General features: G+C 41.0%; 2 long non-coding RNA genes across 2 annotated transcripts in view; one reads left to right on the forward strand and one right to left on the reverse strand.

Annotated features, from left to right (window-relative positions):
* LOC109146136 overlaps window positions 1-14813 on the reverse strand; it is a 54378-nt gene extending 39565 nt beyond the window's left edge. The window contains exons 1-2 of the long non-coding RNA XR_005604461.1: window positions 12914-14813; window positions 11191-11338 (exon numbers count right to left, since the gene is read on the reverse strand). This is a non-coding gene — a long non-coding RNA (uncharacterized LOC109146136). The remainder of the gene's footprint in view (window positions 1-11190; window positions 11339-12913) is intronic.
* A 64-nt stretch (window positions 14814-14877) lies between these two features.
* LOC109146137 lies at window positions 14878-23303 on the forward strand. The gene is made up of 2 exons (XR_005604462.1): window positions 14878-15195; window positions 17806-23303. It is a non-coding gene; the product is annotated as an uncharacterized LOC109146137 (long non-coding RNA).

Raw genomic sequence — 23303 nt, forward strand, 5'->3', positions numbered from 1 at the left:
TCCTTTGTGGATTTTGGTAGTGAAATGTTAGCAAAGATGAAAAATTTGCATAAACTGTAAGAAAATAAAAAGGGACTTCCATTACAGTATCACTTTCATAGTATAGCTGCAATTACTTACTACACACAGAGACAATCCAAAATGGTTGTAGATACAGAATTCTGTTTGTGAGCTAAGTGTTAGTATCAGATCTACAGTTCAAGTTACCATTTCTTTTGAGCCCATTAAAGGTAAAATATATGGTACATAAGGTGCACCTTAGATTGGCTATATAAAGGATGACTGGAACCTCACATAATAACAGTATATTGGCACTGGTAATTTTAAATCCCTCTCCTTGAAAAAAAAAAAACCCTCCTAACATGAATGATATTGACACATTACTGTTATAATCAAATATAATGGTAAGAAAATAATGAACCTACTGGAAGTATTCATGTGTTTATCCGGCCAGATAAATACAAGCTTCTACACTCTTGGTAATCAACTGCAGGTATAATATGTAGTTGTGGAAAAAGGACAGTACTTCATAGAATTTGTGTTCCATGAATGGTGTCATTTGAGTCTTTTGCCTTCCTGTCTGTCATGTCACATTTATTGGAGTTGTCACACGTGCATTATTAAGTTTCATGGATTTCCAAGGGATGCCTAAAGTTATAAACTCATCTTTAACAGGATTCTGCTACGTTTCAGTTTTAGTGAACAAAATGTCCTGCACAGATGCAAAGGTGATATAACTAAAGGTCTCTTCTCTCCCTGTGGACAGAAATGGCTAGTTCCAAGTCTGGGGCTTGGGATGAGGCCATGCTTCTCCTGGGCTGACACTCCACACTGGTGTGTAAAACGGGTTTTAGAAAAGAGGGTCATTTTGGTGTTGCCAGCAAACGAGAAATTCAGTGCAAAAAATCTTTATTTTTTTTCCCCCTAATTTCCCACTTTGCTGTTTCAAAGACGAATCAGCATCTAAGCAGATTAAACGTGTGCCATAATTTAATAAAGGTGATTTTACTGAAGTTTATTACCAACACAAAAGCCCTTAAAAGGAAAAGACCAAATGAAGTTTTGGCTATGTTGTCTACACTAATAAAGTGCAGCATGAATACTAAAACTGGCATTGCAAAAAAAAAAGGGGGGGGGGGCGCAAAATTGTGAAAAGCTGCTTCCAGGCTTATTCAGTGAACTATGTTTTTCAGTTCATCCCAGGGGATGTCTGTGACTAATCCATGGAAATTTCAAGTTTCAAATTTAGCCGTTTTTTTCTTACGGCCTAAAAGCTTTTTGCTGAAGATTTTAGATGGCTGATCAAAGCACTGAAATATTAAAAGGTCAACTCTTATATATATATTCCCAGAAAAAGTTACCACCAGAAATATAATGCAATGAAATTTTTTTGGTTCACCAAAAATTTCAAGAAAACTGTACAGTTTTTTTTCTAATGCAAACAAGTCACTTAGTAAGAAAACTGTACAGGGGAAAAAACCAGACCTTGTGCCTCCTGGCAACGGGAGAATGTGACTGAGTTTGACGTGGAGAAGTCTCCCTGACTCAAGTAGAAATACAGCTGCTTTTCAAAAAATTTTGAAGCCAAATACCAAAATTAAAGTTGATGTCTGAAGCCCATATTACTTCCGTCATTTATCTGTAATAAAATTAAACAATTCCACCTTCCCCCACCAATCACTTCAATAAAATCACATACTCTGTCCCCTCTGTACATGTGTGCAGTATGGGACTTGTGGATACAGGTATGTATGTGTATGTATGCAGTTATAGTCTCCTGCTACCACAGCCCAGTAAGTGTGAATACTACTAGAATAAGACTCTAAATTAATGTTGTTTATGTAATTCTTCTCAATAGAAATATTTTTATAATGCAGCCTAAAGATTACTAACAAAGGGTTATATTTGAATTACAACAGGAAAATCAATGGAAGGCACGGTTCATGACCATTGTTTTTCTAGTTATATAAATAAATGCCACATTTAAAAAACCTTAACACAACTTAAATATAGAGTAAGAACTACATGAACGAAGTTGATCGTAACAGCACTACACCAGCAGGAATTTTATCACTCAGTGTTACCGTAACAACTCATCCTATGTTCAGAGAACCCAGCTCCCTGCTCTGGGACTGCCTGGATGCAGGACCTTGCTCCCACACCTGAAAGCAGGAGGGAGACGGACATAAACATCAGGGATTTCATTGAATAAAGCACTGCATGCGTAGACCAAAATGTTCCAGCCTTCAGCTGGCAGTGCCCTGAGTGTTCAGCTCAGAGGGGAGAGCAAAACAGGTACTTCAGACTCATCGTGGGGACTTGAAAAAACAATTTTGCTTTAAAACTGCGCTTACAGGACTGTTTGTGTAGCAAATGGGGATCCCACACTCACAGGGAAACATTTCTATCGGAGTATCAGGTTTACTGTATTATTGTTCAGGTTTTACTGGCCAAAACACTAAGAAGTCTAAGAGAATTATTGGAAATCTATTAGAAAAGGCCCTTTTGTGATTGAACTACTGTGCAATTCTAGCTCATCTTTGCCTTTCCCTAACAGAGAACACCATTTTGAGGCTGTCATGCATTTTTCCTTCCAAAGGGGTTAACGCCAGTGGAAAACACAAGGATCCTCTTACCACAGAAAAACTGAGCAGTGCAGTTTCCCAGAGAAGCTGCCTTTTTATTTTTACAGGTGCAACTGACGTCTGTCTTGTATTTTCTGCTCACCCAAGTATTAATTTAAAAACCACACATACATGAATGTATGATATGCAGCTATCTGCACCCAGGTAGCTTTTTTACACTTTCACATACTTCTTTTTATCCAAGTATTTAATGGAAAGAGGCAGAATAACAGATTTTGACATAAGACAAATCAGGGAAATAACCACTCATTTCAAATGAATTTTGCTGAATTACACTAGGCCTGAATATATATCCTAGTGTTTAGAAAAATGTTTATCTTCCAAATGTAAAGAACAGGCTTCAAAATTTCCATAGCACACCTAAAGCCTGACCAAACCCCATGTTCTACAGGACTATTTTTTAAATTTTTCATGTTTTCTCTCCTTAAACTGATATATTGCAATGGTCCAGCGAATCAAGGAAATCAACAGGGAAACAGAAATGGTTTCGTACTAAAAGCGGTACAGACAAGTGTACACCAGCTGCTAAAGAGAGAAGGCTGTCAAATATGAATGGTTCCTCCTTGGTTTTCACTGCAGGGGTCACATTTGGAAACAATTTTGATACCAAAATTAGAAGCTCGTATTTTAATTTCAGCAACATCTTTGTCTAGGAAATGAGAGAAATCTTACCTACCTTTAAGCTTTACCAGGTACACTAGATGGAAAAATCAGTGCCAGAAATAGTAATGCTGAGGAATCAAATTCACACAGTAAAATAGACTATTCTCTGCTCATTCTATTAATCTAAATCTTTCCAGGGAGGAAGCTATTTTTTAAACAGTAAAACAAAACTAAACAAACAACAAAAAAAAAATCCTGAGACGTTTGAGTCAGGAACATTCAAAGCAAAAACATTCCAAAAGGTTCCCTTCACTAAGGATCTTTCAGAAGAGGCACTTCTACAATGGCATCCTAAATTATCATACTGCATGCTGAAATGTTTAACACACTCTGAAAAAAATTGTTTTTCCTTTCAGCAAGCACTTCCTATAGCTATTGTAAGGTTCCAATGTCTTTCTAAGGAAAAAGAAGTATTTTAAAATTTGAATATTGGCCGAGTATTTTCTTAACTTTTTTCTTTTCAACTCCAAGCTGCTATCCACATTTTTAAAATTCTCCTACAGCTCATTAACTCCAAAGAAAGAACAACCATATCAATGCAAGAAAAGGAACCCCCAAAATAATGCAAATAGCATTGCCTTGAGACTCTCTTTAGTCTCTAAAATCCTGCAGATAACAGAAAAGCAGTACTAGTACATGATGAAAGGGGATGGACTTTGTATTTTCATTAGTAAACATATTAATTGTAAGTAACACGAGGGAGCAACAGATTTATGTCAACCTGACAATATTATTTTTAGTGGAAAACAGGTAAATATACATTTCCACTCCATCTTCCAATAAAAATCTAAAGATAGCGGACTTCAGGAATTTCCGGTAACAAGTAAGGGACACAGAAGGGCTGGTTTCAATATTGCTGCAGTCAGCATCACTTGCTGCTCACATTTGGTTCAGCTCTGAAGGCAAGTTTTCACTCACAGGGCATGATGGCTCAGTTGCTCGGCCACTTCTTTTGTTAAAGAGCTCATTCTGCTGTATTACAGAATGTACTTTTAAGTCTAAGAGTAGATTATTAGAAGTGTTTGTTTAAATAATTCAACTGCAAGGAAACTTAAAGAGAGACTAAGGTTTTACTTGAAATGACTGGAATGCAAGGACACATTTTTACCTTAATCCTATTCATGTTGACAGCCACAGAAGTCTCAAAGTTTACTACTCTAGTATTATTTATTTTTGTGATGGCAACATTATAAGCTCCCCCCAATACACTCAGATCCCTTGTGCTCAGTTCTAACCCTGCTGTGTTTTACACAACTTGGCTGTCATCAGCAATTAGGGGTTATTTTTGGTTTGGGGGTTTTTTTGATAGAAGTAAGAAATGTGGAAAAGCCGTATGCTAACTGAAGATGAGTGTTTATAGATTAATTATTTTATGATCAAAAATTGTATTTCACAGATTTTACTGCTGAGCAAAGAAGAGCATATAGATGAAAAATAACCAAAATCGTTCAGTAAAAGGTGGTGGTTTTCTGCATGCAAGTCTTCCAGATAATTTATCTCAGCTTCCATGTTTATATATGTTCCCTAGTCACAGCAACTAAAAATGAGATGCATCACATTCTGCCACCAGTTACTTTTGAAGCCAAAAAAAAAAAAAAAGGAAAAAAAATTGCAGCCTTTTTGCATAAAATCAGTGATAAAGACAAGGAAGTTCTAGTTCTCTCTGGCTCAGTACCCCGGGCTTGCCATGCTCGGCCTCAGAGGGCCCTGCGTGTGTGTGTATTGCTGCAACACACAGAAAAAGTTACAGAAAAGGTGCTGAACACAATCCCTGGGACACAGCACCACGTTTCCTTATGGGCCGAGAAACAAGGCTCATTCTGAGACCTCAGAGGCCCAAGTTTGATGCTGCAATTGCCATGTGCTTTCTCACTTTCTTTCTAGGGAAGAAAAATCACTATTTCTCACTAGTCTGTGCTTCTTCCTTTGGAATAATCCAGTCAGGGGCAAAAAAAAAAAAAAAGGTTGAAAAGTGAGCAACTGAATTACAGGGAGAAGACCCAAGCAATATATTTAGTTCAACGAGGGATTAAGTGCCACGGCCACTGGTAATTAAAGAGCTAACACGTGCTCTTTGAAACAGTTTGACTTTTCCTCTGGCTGCGAGTGCGGCGCACTCGGAGGTTCGGGTGAGGCAAACCTGATACTCTGCCATTCTCCGCCAGCACGTGCCGAAATTAGTTCTCCATTTTGTGGTGGCCCTCGGAGAGCAATTCCCATTGAGAAGTGAACAAAGGCCGTGACCCCGGGGTCAGAGTGTAATGCAGGAAGCATGACCTCCCCTTTGTTCAGAACAGCACTGTTTACTCTGCCTAAGTAAAGATCACCAATACATTAACTAAAGAGGATTAAAAAGGTCATATCCCTAGGGATGGAGCTCACCAAGTGGCAACTCTCTTCAGTCACTAAATCACTGGACTTCCCCACCTACCCCCCCTTCAAAAAAGAGACACCTTAAGCTATCATGGCTCAGTGGAACATTATTTTCAGAACAAAAGTCTGCACAAATTCATGTTTCAAAACCAGGTTAATTTCTGCAGAGCTAGCCAGCTGCTTGGAAGTTATTTTTAAAGTTATAAAAATACTTTAAGTGAAAACTTATCACCTCAATACAATTTTTAAATTTTATATCTCCTTTTGAAAAATTCTGAGTTGATTTATAAAATTGTTTGGGTCTTAAAGTGGTTATTAAAAAGTGCAAGTAACCATTATAAATGGAGTTCTTAAAATATCCTGTAGTCTGTGGATCGGTAGAGAAGTTGCCTGTTGCTGTAGACAATTGCTAATTTCATGATAGCTCACTTGCAAAGAGGAGAACAAGGAAAATAAACTGAAAATATGCTGCCTATAAAATTTCACATATGCTTATTGCTAAACTTTATCAGGCTAAATAAGCAGTTATTTTAGCTGTTAAGATTTCTCTTACCAACTTCTCATAATGTCTTACGACATCATTATTAATATGAATATTAAAAGAAGCATCTCTTGAAACAGCTAAATTAATGCTGCATTGGTAGCATACAGCTAGACAGCATGTTGGAGTGTCTCCTTTCCATTCTCACCTCTAATCCACTGGCTTGCTGAATGATCCCAAATTTGCTTTGTACCTTGGTCTCCTCATCTGTTGTGACGTGGCTCACTGGGATGCAGATGTTACCATCAGTTAGATGGCCACGACAGCAGCAAAAGAGCACATAGAAGGGAGTGGTCCAGACCAAGGTATTTTCCCTTCTTTATCCTCAGGCAGAAGCACCTCTAATTAAGGTGAACATTATGTTAGAGCTTCCAGAAGAAAATAATAGGAATCAGGTCAGGCAAGGGGGCAAGCTTTTGATCAAAGTCTTTGGTGCAGGGAGCCACATAGGGTAAGTCAGTTGGAATCAGCATGAGATCCACCAGCAACTCTGAGAAGAGGACCAGGTCACAACTCCAAAAAATCAAGGTCCTAGAGTCCCACAAAACAGTATGAACCATTCAGGGGAAGGGCTGAGAGGGTGTCCTTCCATTCTCAGACACTTTGTGCAAAATAGCTATTTTTGGATCCGTAACAGTATGTTCACCTTTCTAGTTTCTAGCAGCATGAATTAATGCAAGAGGTGTGGCAAGCTGGGATCTTGTTACATCCAGCCTGCACTGGCCCTTCTTCACCCACCTCTGCAGTTCCTGCTCCTGTGCTTTCTGATCTTTTCTCACCCCAGCAGTAGGAGTCAGAAACTTACTGCGATCAGGAAAACCAAAAGGAGAAAGTCCTCCTAGCACATGCCCCATGAGAGTATGGCATTTAGCCCAAATGGATCACAGCAGATTCCAACATGGCCAAGAGTAAAGAAGAAACTTCCAAACCATGTGTCTGCACTGTGCTGGGCGGCATTCCCACTGCAGGTGGGTGAAGGACTGGCACTCGGGGTAACTCTCACCTGTCCAGTTCTGTGGCTGGAACAATCAAATCTAGTACCACACTTTCCTGTGACTGCTGTTCCCTGAAATCTGATATGACAGCATTGGGTTTTTTATTATACACCAGGAATCAAGGAAAGAAAGTGGAATGAGAAAGCCTTGACAACAGGTTTAAAAGGGCTGTGTCCAGGCCAAAGCAAAAATGTACAGCAGGTATTTAAAGTAAATGACCTAGAATACAGTGCAATATTGCCACCTTGTATGTTCATCAGATCTTCCCATCGATTTCAATGGAAACACTGCTTTTTGGCACAAAAGATTATGCAGGCATAGTATATCTGTCAGGAAAAAAGGCTAACAAAATCTCTAGACACAGAAGGAGCAGGTGGGCAAGAGCAATGTGAGTACTGAGCAAAGCTTTGTATCAGGCTGAGGCAAAGGGGTACCTTTTCCAAAAAGCACTGGACTGAAACAACCAGAACAAAGAATATACTTAGACATTAAGATTTAAAAATGGAGATTGGGAGCATAAGGACTGAACCAGTGACATAAGGACAATTTATTGACATACATTAGAAGCGGGAAGACTGCACAACAATGGTCTGGCAAGTCTGAAATAGTACTGGGAAACAAAGGGAGTGAAGAAAGAGAACGAAAAACACCATAGAAAAGATAATGGCTGATTATGACCTTGAGCTATTTAGTCATGCAAAAGAGGAACCTTGCCTTTTCTCACCCTATATGACCACACTAACATTTCTTGTTAGCTGGGTTCCTAATCTGGGGTATTCATAAAAAATAAAAAATACCCACTACTTCTTCCAGTGGAAATTCCTAGTCTTTCCTTTTTCAGTTCTCCTTCACCTTCACACCAACCAACAGCACTCTCCCTCCAAGATGAGAAGCAAAAAAAACACTCGGGAAAGTTAGGGAATGAGATGTCCCTTCTCTTGAACAGGAAAACAGAGAAAACATTATTCTGTGACACAAAATTCTTGCATCATCCATTTTTTGGGGCGATGGAGCAATCTTGATCCTACCTCATATTCTAAGATACGCCTCTCTATCTCCTGATAGAGAAATCCAGACAGATAAAAGGTGCCTTTTAGGTTAAAAAGAAGTTATCAGGCTTAATACAGATGGAAAAATCTATGATATTCAAGTCACAAAATTGTCCCCTCTGGTCCTTTCAAACAGCAAGTCCCATTAATCAATTCTTTTGCAAGTAAAGGGTGCAAGAACAGCAGATAGGAAAACAGAAATAAAGGGATAAATTAAAGGCAAGCCATTCTGAGGACACATGCAGCCTTTCGGAAGCAGCCCAAGGTTGGAGGCAGGGCTTCCAACAAAAATCTGCACTCTTCTATCAGGAATGAAAGGGTAGCAGTCCTCAAAAATAGCCACAAATGATGATCCAGATTACACACCAATGAATTCTGTGATTTAGTAAACCGTCTGGAAGGCTACTTTAAAAGATTATAACTTTAATGCCTGAGCAGGGATTACATAATGGGGAGAAAAACAACATTAATAACATAATGAAAAATACGTCTTTTTTAACTTTGAGTGCATCCACAGAATTCATTATTATTTATTTGGCCTTTCAAAAGGGCTCTGACAATGTGACTCATGAAGACCATAAAGAAAACACAATAATCACGACTGGAAGTTGGAATCCTGATTAAAAACAAGCTAAGCAGCCAAAAGTAAAATGCACGAATGAAAAGACATTTTGGCAAGAGAAGTGTTAAGAGCTGTTGCATGCAGAGGCCATGCTGGTATCAGCTTTTAACTTTAGTTCATGTCTAGAAAGATCAGCTGTAAAATACAGAGTGGCAGAAATGACAAGCAAGGGGAGAGTACTGGGGTTACTGAAGGGTTTACCCAAGCTGAGTGAATGTGAAACATGATAAATATTTTTTTTATAATTGCTAAGGAGATCATATTGAAACATTCTCCAAGGGAAGAGACCACCATAACAAGTCAACAGAAACTTTCAGGGATATGCAATAATGCCAGGTAAGTCAAGCAGGAAAACAGAATCCTGTATTGAAAACATTATCCTTCTAATATCCGCCTGCCAGGGAAACAGCTTCCTGGAGAATGCTAATGAGCCTTTCCTCATTAAAGCTACAGAAGTAACAGGAGTGCACAGGCAGGTGTCTACAACAATGTCACTTATAAGAGACTGCCATATATGAGGACATAGAGTGATCAAACTATTTATGTTAGTGAGCACATGAGCAACAGGGAACACAACAGAGATACACAGTCTGAAAGTCAGGATCTGTAGTCCAACTTTCTCACCTGCTTCCAGTCTTGAAAGGGAAATGATTCAGCTAAATTAAACAAGCAGTAAATTCAAACTATAGGAATATATTATTCTTCAATGTGCAGCCTGAGCACATGAAAATCAATGCCTTGTTAAGGGACATCAGTGGGAATCAGAAAGAATGACTCTATCCATAGCCTACAAAAATAGTGTTGGAAGGGATTGTTTGCTGGAAAGACTACAAGGACCTTTGCACAAAGTAAAGGGACCTACCTGCCCCACTTTCTGACAAGGACAGGGTATTCCAAAAGGATCTGATGCTGGTCATCTTCACCCTCCACCTCTTACCAATCAACCCTTTGTAAAATATGTCAGGGTGGACTTGGCATTAATTACACTGTGGGCCTGTTCCAGTGCAGTGATTACTACTTTTGTTTTCTATGGCCAAAAGAAATGGCAAAAAAATAGATGAGTTCACTTTATCTAATGTGAAATGCCTCATCTGCTAAGCTAGCTATGGTGCCTGACACAATGCTGTCAATGTGTCATTCAAACGTCACAAAAACACATAAAAACAAGCATGTTTACTTTGCCACCTGCTCTCCCCCCTACCACCACAAATAATTAGCAAGAACCTAAATTATAAGAATTTGCTTACTATATAAATGCATTTCTTTTTTTTTTAATCTTACTATTGTTTTTCCCATCCATGCATCATTATTTGCAAAACCCATTTAATAATTACAAGAGAGTCCAAGTTGTGTGTCAGATCCTGGGATATTGCCACTCATACAGTAGTTTGCTACACTCAGCCTTTGGTCTTGTGGCTAGTAATTCACCCAAGCTGTGAGAATACCTCACCACAACCCACACACTGCTGCTCTTCAAAGGAAGACAAGGATACATAATTAAGAGATGATGAACTCAAATAGAAGACATGAGATGTGAGAGCAGATTCTGTAACCACACCGGTGAGTGGTTTTACTACCAAAGTTTCTTCAGCTCTGTCTTCACTCATGGTATCAGTAGAACTCACATGTTTTCAAACTATATTTGCAGCAGCAGAGGGAAAAAGGAATGCTAAAACCATGCCACTGCATAAAAATAGTTTTAACATCAACTGGCCAGAACTGAAATTGTAAATCAGCATTATTAAGAAACTGCACTTGTAACAAGTGGGGCCTATGTCTTAAAAAAAGCGCAAACCAACATATAGTTTTACTCAAAATACTGTCAAAATTTCATCCCACAAGAATTGTAACCTGAAAATATTCTCAGTCTCATTTCAAGACTTTATGATGCTGTAATTGTGGCCATAATATAAAGAACTATAGACAGAAGTATCTGGGTGTGTATGTGCTAGCTCAGGGGCTAAAGGAACAACACACAGCGTGGAAATGAAAATTCAGACATGGGTTCAGGTCCACTCCAGCACGTACAGGATTGGTCCCTCACTGGCTATTCAGAATAAACAAAACATCAAACCACTTTTCTTATTACTCTGCAGAGCTGAAACTAGTTTTTGTTGTTCTTGTCATGACTGGTTAGGGAAAGAGTTGAAAAGTCTGGGGCAAAACAAAATGTGAATAAAGCTAGCAGAACTCAAGTGAGGACCACTGACCAGCCTTCAGAAATAGGCATTAGAAACAGCAGGATTAAATGCTCGCTTGTTTTCTGATTAACAACAACAACAAAAGAATAATTCAATTTTACCTAAAAGAAGTCTTCGTTTTTTTCCGATGAAGGACCACATCTCCACAAGCCAGGGACCCTTTGCAGGGCCAGAGCCTCCCAGTGGCAGCCACACCCTCCTCTTCCTCATTTTTTTCCACTGACCATTAAATACTTTCCAAGCCCGGCCCTGAAAAAAAACCAACCCAAAAAAACCCCCACATTTTTAATGGACATCAGATACCATACTGCTGATTTAATTAGGCAGATTAGAAACAAATATATTTGCACACACATCCATATTTGTATTTTCTGTTTCATTTCAAACAAATTTGGTAGGCCTGATTTGAATCTCTATTCAAACCACAGGAAAACAACAATGAAAATGTGTTCTATGCTGACAGCAGAAATAAGCCCTCTGGCTATCTCTTTTTAGAGTTTTATATGACGTGTTGTCCATTGGTACTGGAAAAATTCACAGAACAGGGGCTTTTCAGAGAATCTTCAGATGAACCTGTATGTTTTGTAGCAGTAATAGATGCCAGCACAAGACAAGCTGACATAGACATCCCAGAATTTGTCTCTTCAGGGATTCTATGGATTTGACACTCAGGCAGATCTATGACTTTATTTTTTAAAAAGTAAGACTTTCCCGGCTCACGTATCACTCAAACTCTCCCAGGTAATAATGATGCTGTGTAGAAAGTATCACACAATGTTTCCTTACTCTTATTATATTTCATACAATTTATTTTATCCATAATTCGGCAGTACACAGAACTATCTGGAAATTTATTGTTGCTATAAACTGTTTTGCATATTGTGTCATCTGCTGGCTTTAATTCATTATTTAAATGACACTGTAATTATACTACATTTCATATTCTATTTAACCAGAAAATACTCAATACGAATACAAAGTGAGAAAGCAAGCTTCCCCCCATATCTCGAAAAACACCTACTTATTTTCAAATAACCAGCTCCAGCATTCAACAATAAAGCAGAAGTACAATATTTAGGGTTCAGCAACTTAAGTTCAATTTTTTTTTTGCAAATAACTGCACAAAGATATTTTTGTTTCGCTATCATTAGGACTGTGAAATTAAAATATTAAAATAAGCTGCTTATTTATCTCAATTTAGAGCTAAATTTATAACCTGAATCCACAGATTCATGCTATTATGCCTGCTGAAAAAACAAATTAGTATTAAAATAAGAACAGAGGTTATTCTGAGCTGTGTGTTAGAGGATGACAACATACATTATAGGTAGTATATTAAATAATGCCAAATCCAAAATGATTTTGTAAGACCAGCATCTTCTACATATTTATTCATGTACAATTGTACACCCACAGAAAAACACTGTTACAAGCAAGTGATACGCTTCACTACTAGTCGAGGTGTTTGCAGTTCCACACAGTCCTACATCCTATCAGGCTTCCAATATACAATTCTGAATTCTCAAAGCCTGCATAATGCTGTATTTGCACATACAGTAAATATGTATAATTGACTTGCAGAGTATATCAATACTGAAGTCTTTTAGACATGATTATTCCCACAGAAATCTTTGTTCTCTAAACTGCAGAATATTAGGTAAGTGCCATTTATACCAGAGTGCTCTAGTACACCACTGACTTTTAAATCCAAATACACAATAAGGGAAAATGCTAGCACATTAGTATTTTACTGGCCCACAAAACAAATATTCACCCTTCCAAGCCCTCCCATCCATGTATTCCATATCAGAAAAACACACTTACTCCAGACTGTCTGCATTCCTATTTACGGAGATGCTCTGCAATAAAGGGAGCGAACAGAAATGTTAACAGAAGAAACAAAACAAAACCCTAAACCAAACCAACAAACCCTACCACCAAAATGCCCAGCCATACAGCAGTCCTTGCAAGAAAAGGAAAATGTTCAGCAGACAACAGCCTAACAAAAAGCAAACAGAGAATTTAGTGCCGCTATTGCCTGGATACCAGTTTGGGATTTAGGCAGCCTTGGATTACAAGGACTATTCCCTTGAAAATCCAGCCCACAGTTCCTGCACTGTTTTCTACCAATACCACATCCAAACTGTGACTAAACACCTCATTATGCTTCTCTGGCACTGTCTGAAGCACACATATTGTACAATTTTCTGGGGCACCTAAAAGCAGAGGGAAAAAAGCAGCTAGTTTTTACCAATCGGTAATGAAATGATGAATAAGTTCCCTGCAAAAGCTTGCACGATCAGTAAATCTTCTTCCCGCCCCCCTCTCCCGGTCCCTTTTGTCCTGTGTAGGCAACAGGTGACAAAATACAGCCCCAGACTTCAGCTTTAAAAATAAGAAAATGTATGTAGATTATGAGACATCTCCATTGTAACATAGCCTTTTTTAATAAATTAAAATTTAATGAAGAGACTTAGCCAGGCCTCTACATTGGCTTCAGAAAGTAAATGCCCTTCTTAGTATTTATTTGTAGAGGTTCATTTAAAGAAAATACAGTCCTTACAGGTACAAACAATAACTAGTGACTTGAGGTAACAATCTGGTATTGACAGATCTTGAAAGAGAAAATCCCAACTGCATTTTCAAAGGAACTGCATGCCTCAAATATTTCACTGGAATCTCTTTTTCCTACAACTTGCTAATTGATCTTAAATACGCAGATGAATTATGAGCCAATAACCTCCAATTTTCTTAGCTCTTACTCCGGACAAACATTATATTCTGATTTATGAACATCTGAAATATTTAATTTGCTGTTCATGGCATTTAAACAGTTAATCTAATTTATGGGAAGTAAGGATTCCACATTAAAGACTCCTTCTACTTTCTCCTTTAAGCTTCACCACTTCAAAAGCCTTTTCCCCATCCCTTATTATTTAGAAATAATCTCCCTTTGTGCACCAGACATACTATGATAGTTCAGGAGGCCGTGGCAGTTACAGGGTTCCTTTGCCAGTCCCCATATTGCTCATTAAATAATTTTACTCTCATATATACACACGCAGCTGGTAAAGGGATGCCTCTGCTGCATTCAGCTACATCTACACTTCCAGAGCGAGTCTCAAAATAAAAAATCACAGCTTTACAAAAACGATCAGCTCCCATCACTGTACACTTCCCAAGCCTCCGATTGCTCACGCTATGTTTGCAGAGCTGTGATGTAGCAGTACACCTGTGTCTCTTGTAGCAGAAAATCCACAATAGGCTAAAAACGTTTCAGTTCTGTTAATACCCACTTCTCAGTCCACAATTAAATAGAATCTTTCTTTAAAGACAGGATTCCCTAAAATATTTTACATGCTTACAAACGGTTTTCTATTTCGGAAAGCTTTGCAATTTCTTCCCTTTGCAAAAATTCAGCTGCGCAGCACCAGCGAAGAGCTCCGGGTACAGCAGATGGTTAAAATTCTGCATCATTTTTAAGAGCCTAAGAGAAAGCACTGACTTTTTTCGGGGGAGGGCGGGGGTGGAAGAGAGGAGAGAAAAAAAGCTGAGAACAGCAATTTGCAGGCCCCCCCCTTTTTTTTTTCCCCTTGACAGCAGCAAGCCCCGCCTCAGTCTGGCCCTTCCTCCAACCTCTGCTAACCTAAAAACCAGCGCCAGCCTGGCAGCGGGCCAGGGATTCAAAAGTAAACGTTATCCTCCTGCCATTTTTCAGTGCTGTTTATCATACCCTGATCCCCTTTTTTTTATCCCCCTCCCCCCGCCGCCCCCCCTTTGCCATTTCTGAAATCCCCGTCTCTGCCCCCGGTTTGTTTCGCTCCGCGGCGACATCCAGTCCTGGGAGTCCCGCTCCGATGCGCCGCGGCAAACCTGCAGGACGCGGTCCGAGCGAGGGATGCGGCCGTGCCCGGGGCCGCGGGCGGTCCCGCAGCGGAGGCCGCACCAGGCGCACCTTTCCGCGCGGCTGTCCCGTGGGATGGGGTGGGACGGCCGCTCATCACCCGCTCCCCGCACAATGCACTCGCCTCTCCCAGCCCTGCAGTTGCCGGCACAAACGCGGCTTTTGGCTCCGCGGCTTTCCCATTTTCGTATTTAATTGTGAGGTGAGTGCTTAAAGACCAGAGCCGTCCATGAGCGGCCGTGAGGGCGCCGTACAGCGCTGCACCTGACTCTTTGTTATCCCTCACCGCTCATCCCCATCCCCGGTCCCTTCCGCTCCGCGCTTCCTCCTCCCACCTTGGGCTGCTCCTCGTTTATCAGTGCTCTGTAAAAAAACCAACCCGTCTTATTGAAGTAGGTGCCCGTTAGTGGTTTTTACCTAGTCGTGCACTGCATGGAGTGGATAGCGGGCATACCGGCAGGAGGAGGAAAAGAGATTAAAAAAAAAAAAAGAAAAATAAAAAAAAAAGAAAAGGGGAGTGGGTGGGTGGAGTAAAAATAAATAAAAAATAAATACATAAGGAGAGCGGGATGGTGCCGCTGGAGCCCCCCGAGCCGCCCCTCTGGCTGGGGAGGAGCGGGAGCGGGGCCGGGCGAACACGGCCATGTTGTGCGCGAGGTCAGCGCGGGGCACTGCGCTGTGCGGCGGAGCGCTGTATCTGCGGGCTAGTTGTGTTATTTCCTTGTTAAATCCTCCACCCCCATCCCTCCGCACATTCCTGCCCGGCAGAGCTGGATCTGGGGGTTATTTGTATTATTTCCCGTTAAATCCACACCCCCCCCTTCCCCCCCCCCCCCCCCCCACTCCTGCCAGGGAACGCCGGCTCGGGGCTTCGCCCTCACCCCCCGCTTTCCCCTCTCCGGGCACAGCGCAGGGGCACAACGCAGCGCGACTCAGCCACAAGGTCATGTGCCATCGGCCGGACGAACAAAAGCCCTTCCCTCGTTATTTATTTATGGATTTGGGGCGTGTTCCCGGTGAGGAGGAGCCTTTGTGTGTGCAGGTTTCACACCCACCGGGGCGCAGCGGCCGCGGCTCCTCCAGAGGCGCCGCGGGACAGCCCGCGGGCTCATTAATAATTGCTCGCCATCTCCATATTGAAATTGCGGAGCAGCGCATGATTAATTAAGGAGGGGAAAAAAGAAAGGGGCGAGTGAGGGAGGCCCGCGCGGGCCCGGCCGCGTTAACCCCTTCGTGCCCGCCGCCCGGGAACTCGCCGGGAATATTAATTAATTCTGCTGTTTGCGTGTCGTTAGGCGACCACGTGAGGCCTCTGGCACAGGCCCTCCAGAGCCGCCGACTAATGAACAGCATTTCCTGCAATCCGCTCATCATCACCTTTTCATTTGGAAAAAAAAAAAAAACCCACAAAAAACAATTTGTAAATCTGTGATTGTAAATTATTCTCATGCAGTAAGGTTAAAAGAGTATTTACAAGGTTATTTATATAAAGAGATATTACAATTAAAAACCTGCGAATTGTGTAATTTAAACTCATCCAAGTGTGCCAAATCATGAAAATATTTCCCATTGCAATGCTGTGATTAACTCGCACGCGGAATTGCAGCTCCTCAGACAGAAATGGGAGTAATAAATACGCTCTATACAGTAATCAAAATATTTAACAACCATTTTTTCAGAGCGCTCCAACTTCACACTGCTGTGTCTCCCCCGAGGACTCGGTCACTCGGCTTTCCCTGTCACAGGGCCGGGGTTTGTCTCGGGCAGAGCCAGGATTTCTGAGCGCTCCCGGAGGCGCTCGCTGGGAAGCGAAGCTGCGAAGCGCTCGGACGGCACCCGCCGCTCGGCGGGGACGCGCCCGGCACCGAGGGGGCCCTGGCTCGGGGGACTCGCGCGGCGGGGCCGACCGTGACGCGGGCGCGCTCACGCACTCGGGGACCGGGAGCGCGCACAAAGACACGCACACGCGTGGCGGGCACGCGCGGGCCGTACCCGCGCTCCCGCAGCGCTGCGCCCGCTCCCGCACCCCGGCAACCCCCTCGGTCCCCCCTTCCCTTCCCTTCCCCAACTCGCCTTCTTAACTCTGTTCCTTTTGCAATCCTTCCCTTGTTCTACATCCAGCTACTCCAGAATTTCACCTGTGACTCTTTGGCCATTTATTCCCATTTAATCTTTAATTCCCTTGGTTATTAGCATCACTTACAGTTTTTTCTGCAGACGGGCCCTTTATTTGGCCGGGGGATGTGTGGAATAAATGGACTGTGCACTAAACTAAAGCACCTTCTTTTGTTAAGCCAAGCACACATTTATTTGACTTTTTAAACCCCCCTTTTTTGCAGAATAGAATTCTGGCTGTCACCTTCTGGGTGGCTCCAGCAAGCAGAATTTATCCAGGCATGAATCAGACCAGGTATGCCCCATCTCCTCAGCATGCCCCATCTCCTCAGCATGCAGCCTGGTACCAAATTCATCCTGAGCAGCTGTAATCCCATTGGCACTATTCAGCACATCCATCGACATTCCGCCCAACGACAGAAAGGACAGGCTGCAAACTGACACAAATTCCTTTATAGAGCCCCACTTTCAGGACCTGCTAGATAATAATAATTCGTATTGGCGATTTTCCCCATCTGCATATTAACAGATGCATGTTTGTCAGAGTCCTCCCGTTTCCTCTAAAGCATTTGGTGACTTGGAGAGAGCTGAAACACCAGTGGGCTGATCAGGCATGACAAAGTTTTGTGTTTTTCTTCCTATTGCTGGAATTCTATAAAAGTTTTTACTGGTTGTGATCTGTTTATCCTTGTAATAGGTGAAGCCACACTGGGCAACTCAACGAAGTCATGCTGTGACTACCACTGTCAGGAACATTTTCATCCCTTCACAGATCAGAATAAAGCATACTGTGCCATGAAATATGAAGAGCAACTTGTTACACCTGAAGGTTTTGCATTTGAATTGACATCCAACAAACAAGCAAAGTGCAGACCGAGCAAACCACAGCCCATAATTACTTAGAAAGGCAGGCCCCAGTTCTTTGGATAAGTGTTTGGCTTCAGAGGCTAGAGAATTCTTTGGAGGATATAATCCTTTAGCTATAAAAATACTAATAAATACTCAAGTGAAAATGAGTAAAAACCTTGTTCTTTCTTACGAAGTTTGCTCAGTGTTGTCACAAGAGCAAATAACAAATAATTCGTACACGCAGAAGTTGCATATACCAAAAAGTTCTTCATTTTCAGTGTCCTTTACTGCTTTTCTCTGGTTTAAAGCAGCAAGGCATTGTCAGAGCTAATACAATAAATAGTCAAACTCAGCAATGAAACAGAGCAGTAAGACTTTAATTTCTCATTTATAAAATAATTTTTAGAACATGTAAAAACATGCTTTTAAAATAATTAAAGGTATACTGAGGGTATTCAAGATGGAAAAGTAACAATTTTAGTATATTTTTTCTCATTTTTTTATCTACATGTTCAATGACAAACTTCCCAGTATTATGAAGCTTATGGGAATTGGCTAGTGATTCCAAACTCTACATGCCGGTTTGAAATTCTCTCCCTACGGTTTGTAGCTCAAAGGGGTATGAGGAAGTTGCATGGTTGTATATTATTAAATTCTAATGGAAAAAATACTCCCTTAAAATTCTTCACTGCTTTATTAAATGATCCAAAAAATGAGAGGTGGGGCTGGCATAACTGCCAGGTGGAATGATTGCCAGATACCTCCTATTAGAAGACTACATTTTCAGTTGCCATAAAGAGTTTGCCAAACTTCAACTGTTTGGCTGAAAATGTTCCTCACCAGGTGTGTGCCTGGGGGATGATTTGTATGAAAATCTTCAGCCAAACATCTTAGGCCTTTTTGAGAAGGAGCCTACCAAAGATTGGTCATGCTGCCAAATTACAGAAACCTCTTCTTTGAGAAGCTCCTGCTTGCCCACGTTTGGAGCAGGGGTTAGGATGGGAGTGGCATGGTAAGTAGGGGGAGTTGGCTGCTTCACTCTGGCCAGGCTGCCAACTTGGGAAAGCCTCAGCTTGTGTACACCAGCCAGGGGCTCGCTGAGGTTTGACAGAGAAAATCCCAAAGCCCTCACTTTCACAGACCATGCTGCTGGTGAGATGCAGACAAACCTCCCTGCCCGACACCAGAGCTCTGTCATTCTGCCTGGGATGGTGGAACTGTCCACCTGGGCGCCACAAAACCACCATCCTCAGCTCTTAATGTCTTTCCTGTGGCATCCCCACAGCCTAGTGCAAGTTGCTTGATTTCAGTATGGAAGAACTAAAACTATTAAACCAGAATACAAGGAAAAGAAGGGAGAAGGGAAACAGTTAAGTGACAGAGACTGGTGGAGCAAGGGAGGCAGGCTGAGTGTGAAAGGTGGGAATAGACTCTGCTTGAACAGGTAAGCTAAAACTATTTGCAAAAAGAAACTGGGCTTCTTGGCTGGGGAAGCAAATGGGAGCAGGTACAAAATAGACAGTGCTGAAAAGCCAGAGCATTGTCAAGGGAAAAGAGGGAATCACCAACAACTGTGTTGTTTATGGAGATGGTTGAAATAGAGAATTATCTTCTTATTGCCATCAGATGGCTCAAGTAGCACTGTGGGATGGTTCAGAATACTCCACTCCTCCTGATGACTCATTTGGATCTTAGTAGACTGCTACAGGATAAAATCTCTGTTCATGCAATTTGCTATTAACCCCCTTCCCTAACTTGCAAAAAACCAACTTGCTCAAGCATGTGCACTGACACACAGACACATGCATACATGTGTCAAAACTATATTGAAACAAGGGTTAATCTTGTTCAAAGAGGATTAAAGTGTATAGAATCAAGTAGAGAAAAACAGGAATAAAATCTGCTCTGCAGCAAGCAGCATTTCTTGTATACAGCCCTTGTTTGTACAGTACAATTCTCACCCATGGGCCTTCCATCTTTTCTGCTGGGGCCCAGCTTCAGGAACTGGATGAAACAAAACAATGCCAATATTGGCGGCTACCCTATTTTGTATTCTCCTCACTAACAAGGTGCAGTTCCATGTCTTATTTGCTGGATGCTTCTCAAACTACCCACTGGAGGCTGAATTATAAGGTTTTGCTGTGGCACTATTTACCACTGTGGTCCTTGGACACTTCTCAGAGATCCTCTAATTCATATTCATGGAAATCCCATGAGCTGAAGGAGAGATAGTACCCACATTTTAAGAGTAAGATTTTGGCACAAGTATCCCCTCCATCCTGGGAGCCTGAACTCCTGGTAAAGCACCGCAGATACTGGCACTGTGTGCTGGAAGCACCTTTCCCCTGGATCCCACTGGCAAACCCTTGCCAGAGTTCACAACCAAGGAGCATATGAGGAACCAACATTAACTGACTTATAATATGAGTGTGTTAAAAAAAAAAAAGTAAAATACCTGCCCTCATGGATTTCTGCCAAACACACACCCTTTGTTCTATACAAGGCACAGTTCTAAAGCAAGCTCTACCAGGCACTAAGAGGTTAGGGAGTATTTCCCATTATCCCAGGTTAATAAAACTGGTTTTCTCAGTGTTATAGTGCTGGAACACCATAAAATAAAATCAGTTTTAAAAACTATTTTCTATCCTTTAATATCTTCATTTTAAGTAAATATTAAGATTGGGGAAGGTTTGACTCATAAATTTTGCACGGTTGGAAATTCCAGTAATGCCTTGGGGGGCGTAATGGGCTGCAGAGCATTGCTGGTTTGTGTCCAAGCGGATACAGTGGGCACTAGCCAAGATCCCAGCTCCTGTAACTGGTGACAGCTCAGGGTCCACATGGGCTCACATGTGTGCTGAACTGAGGAAAGGACTACAAAGTGACCATCGAAACTACCTGCCAGGCCAAAGTCAGATTTGCTTTTCCTTTGGCACAAAAGGAAGACTGGGAAGCTGCAGCGAATGCACATTCCTTTCACACTGCCTGAGGCAGGAGGATCCAGGTCAGGGCAGTAGCGAAGGCCACAGTGCACTTACTGGCTGTTTGAGTCTGTGATTATTTTGGATTATTGTTCCAGTAACACTGTGTTCAGCTTCTTGTGAATTTTCATCCTTATTGAATATTTTCAGTGTTTTGAATGTGCCTAGAGCTGAAAGTCGTAACTCAAAGAAACCTGTAATAACATGAATGCTTACACTAACTTTTACAGGCACCTTTCAGACACCTCCGGAAGCAAACCTCTGAGTGTGATAAATCCAGAAATCACAGGCAACATGCCTTCTGCAGCTAAATGGGAGAGTATTTAGAAAGAAAATTGTTTTCCAAGGTGAATGAGTGTGGCAAGAACTCATTGCAAAGAGATTGAACCATAAATTCCTTTTTGCACAGCACAAGAGACCTTGAGTCCCAAAGGGCAGCTGAGTCTTTGGCAGAATGAGCTTCTACACTGCAGCATAATGATGCCAACAGCAACGACCCTGCACTGTGGTCAGATGGCACCTTCCAGGAGGACACTTGGTATGTTTTGGCAAAGAGCAAACAGTTGCCTGAATATATGCTACACACAAATTACTGAAACTCTGATGATATGGGCAAAATGTTGCTAACATCATTTCCAACACAAAGACCAGCATCTTCTCAATGGAATGGTAGTGGCCTTTTGGGATGAAATGTTCTTGGCACACTGTTATAACCTGAAACCAGCCTCACTCAGGGCAAGCTTGACCAAGGCTGAAGAAATTATTCCAGGAGAACAAGAGTTAAAATAATCCAAACAAAACTTGTAAAGGACTCGAGTATTATTTTGAAGGGATTCTTCTAATCTAGAGAAAGGAAAATTCAAGTTTCTCCCTACAAAGTACTTTTGTCATTCTTGCCTCAGCTCAGGACTTCTATTTCACCAGAAATATACTTATAAAAAACTTCTAAAATCACATTCTGAAATCCTAAATGACCTATGTGGAAGAAATGTCCTAAATCTGGAACTGTTGGCTAGTGTGTGAGCATTTTCAAAGAAAAAAACCCAAAAAACAAACAGAAAAACCTGAATGTGAAAGCAGCTCTTTCATTTTCCTACAGAATACAGGATTACTTCTGATAAAACTTGTAACTTATAAAGATCTGTTTCTTTGGAGAAGTACAATTCACCCCCCTGTACTCTCATAATTAGAGAAAAATGAACCTGGCAAGTGATTTAATGATTAAAAAGTAGGTAAACTAAGAGTTAAACTTCCTGTGTTCACAATGGACACTGTTAATTTCAAAAGGTGAAAAGGCAAGTGAAAAATAAAAGGAGCTTAGGAGATGAGAAAGTACTGGAGCTTCCTTCTTAATGTCCAAACCAGCACAATGTCGTTCCCAACACTCAACTGCAGGTAATCCTCTGTATAAAAGTCATATTCTTATCTAAACCTTGTAAGAGCAGTATTCACATCTTCCAGAACAAGACATACACTCTTAGAAAGTAAGGCTGATACCCAAGTAGAAAAATAATGGAAGAAGTGGGATAAACCCCCAGACATTCCTCTGTTCAGTGGATTAGAAAAGTCAAAATCAACCACCCCCAAATTTAAACCAACCTAGCCAAGTGTTATTTCCTAGCTTTGGTTTCTTTTTGTCACAACATGTTATTGAAACGTGGATTTTGGTTGATGAATTTACTTGTAGCACAGGACTGTGTGACAAGCAATGTTTCTGCATTTTGTCATATGTCATTAGTTTCCTCGCCATAAACCATGCTGTCACTCAAAGATACCTTCTATGGGTCTTTTTAGTCTCAATAGATTAAATTTTGTATTATTTTAAAATAAAGAATGGAAAATGAGCTGGAGTAGTGAAATCAGGGTTAATTCAATTGCATTTTTAAGGGTATCCTGACATTTGAAAAAGTGGCCAAGCACATTCTGGCTGCTTGTTTTGATATAGATACATCTGTCAGGAATTTGTGCACAAGCTTGTATGGGACTCCCAGGATTGTGTGTGTTGTAAAATAAATCTGTATTGGTCTGCTCCCAATCTAAATACACTTGTGACTAAAGCTCTCACATGCAGATAGAGATCTAGCAAATCAAAATATGTTTCCAGGAGCTGTAACTTATTGAATTTATATACAAAATCTAACAGGCGATGGAAAAAAAAAATACATAAAAGATTACTTGAACTCTTCCATAATACACTCCTACCATTAGATCTTATTTTATTGAATGATTCATGCCTTATTGGCTTTTCTAGATTTGCTTTTATATTTCTGCCTCACTATTTTAAGATGTATTATCTTTAGTCCAAAAACTGCCATCCTACCTAAACCTATTTAGAATTTTCTATGATTAAATCTCATTGAATGAA

This window comes from Corvus cornix, chromosome 1A (assembly GCF_000738735.6).
Source record: "Corvus cornix cornix isolate S_Up_H32 chromosome 1A, ASM73873v5, whole genome shotgun sequence".
NCBI classification, from domain to species: Eukaryota; Metazoa; Chordata; class Aves; order Passeriformes; family Corvidae; genus Corvus; species Corvus cornix.